This window comes from Echinops telfairi, unplaced genomic scaffold, assembly GCF_000313985.2.
Source record: "Echinops telfairi isolate 266 unplaced genomic scaffold, ASM31398v2 ScPeMD7_70;HRSCAF=299, whole genome shotgun sequence".
Classification (NCBI taxonomy): Eukaryota; Metazoa; Chordata; class Mammalia; order Afrosoricida; family Tenrecidae; genus Echinops; species Echinops telfairi.
The window spans coordinates 64,149,292-64,151,179 of NW_022103968.1; positions in this window are offsets into that span (position 1 = coordinate 64,149,292).

The window sequence follows — 1,888 nt, forward strand, 5'->3', positions numbered from 1 at the left end:
CCCTCCCTTGGCATCCACTCCATAGCATGATCGGTCGTTGGTGCCTATCCCTTACAGGTGGTCAGAGGCCCCTCGCCCTGTGCTCACCCTCTCCTGGACCCCTGTCTGTTGTTCGTTTCATCAGCAAGTAGTTTAGAAGTTCAGCCGAGGCCAAGCAGGGCTTCCATCAAGTTACCGGTTTCCCCGGCGCCGCCTCCGCGTGTGGGGTCTTGCTTGTGCCAGAGCAGAGCTGCGACCCAAAAACGGGCGTCAAGAAGCAAAACCCCCCACCCCCCCCCCGGGCAACCGGGGGTAAACCGGAGCTTCCAGCCTTGCGGTTAACCGTTGAGGGGATTCCTTTTTCCGCACCACCCAGTGACCACCTTGTCACGAAAGCCAGCATTCCCCCCAAGGCAGGACACGCACTGAAAACAAGAGGCAAAGGTTCAAGGCTCAGCCCCCTGTCCCCCTCAGGAATCCCCCCAGAGTGGATGGATAGGAATTCGGGCACACTTTCTCTTTCCTTTGGGAAGTTGTCATTAATTCCACCTCTATTTTTTAATATTCTCTTTCCCTTGACCTGATGTTGGTTTATTTGGGCAATTTCTCTGCCGGAGGAGAGGGAAAAACCTTCTGCCTTCTAACTCCATGAATGGAGAGAGTGACACATATGAACCAAATTAAAAACTGGTTTAAATCAATTAACTCAAAATAGCATCCAATGAGCATCAAGTTCGTACTTGACCTGGAGCCCATGGCTCCCTGATGCATTTCCTGCTTGACTGGAGAGCCGTGGAACATTCCAGAGACGTGTGCCACGACTTGCCATGGAAGCAGGAGCCCGAGGACCTCACTATTCCCTTTGTCCCCCATTGTGCCTGACACAAGGTCGGTGTGGCTAGTGGAAGGAGGGAAGGGTGGTGCAGTCAGACAAGCAGTTGGAGTAAACACTTTCATGAATTGGAATGAAGCAATTTCCTTTTTTAAAATGTGGTAAGACATATAGCACATAAAATTTGCCATTAGTACTTAATTAAAGATTTAATTATGCCCCCCCATCAGCACCAAAAGATATGCTGACGTCCTAGGCCCCTGGTACCTATGAACAAGCCCTTGTTTGGAAATAGGGTTTCTGAAGATGTTATCAGTTAGTAGTCAGTAAATTAAAGGGCGGTGTGTGTTCTAATTCTGTCTCAGCGGTGTCCTCACAAAAGAGGAGGCTATATCCCGAGACACGAGTGGAAAGACGGAGCCTGGTGAAGAGACGTGTATACAGTGAGGGAGACCGGGGGCGACCAGAAGCTGCTCAAGATTACGAAAGTGTCTTCCCCTGAGGATTTCGGGAAAAGACTGGTCCATCGTTTGAACTTCTAACCTCCAGGCCTGTGAGACAAGGCATCTCTGGTTTGATAAGCCAGCTAGCTGATGGTAGGGGCCCTGATCAGATAGTGGGTTATAAGTCGGCAGCTAGCCAAGAGGTCATCAGTTCAAAACCACTAGGTGGAAGAAACTGAGGCACAGAAGGCTGAATGGACTGTGCTGAGATAGAAAAGGGCAGAAGCCGTTCAATCCACCAAACAGTGGCTACGTGCCTGCCCTAAGCCAGAGGCCGTGTTGGCTCACAGGGCACAGAAATGATGAAGGGAAAGCCAGGCTCCGCAAGCTCACAGCGTCTGGGCAGTACCAGCCCCGCCGGGTCAAAGGTCCCAGGGCAGGCTGAGTGTTGCATCTCTTATACGTTCTACTAAAGGAAACTCATCAAAAACGTCAGTGAGGCCTGGTTTATCATCATGTTTGCAAAGTCCCGCTCAGGGCAAAATAGAACTCATGTCTGAATCAATTCCTCCCCACACAGGACTGTCCAGTCTGAAGCGATTTGGGCTTCTTTGGCTCAAAGGCAACTCACGGG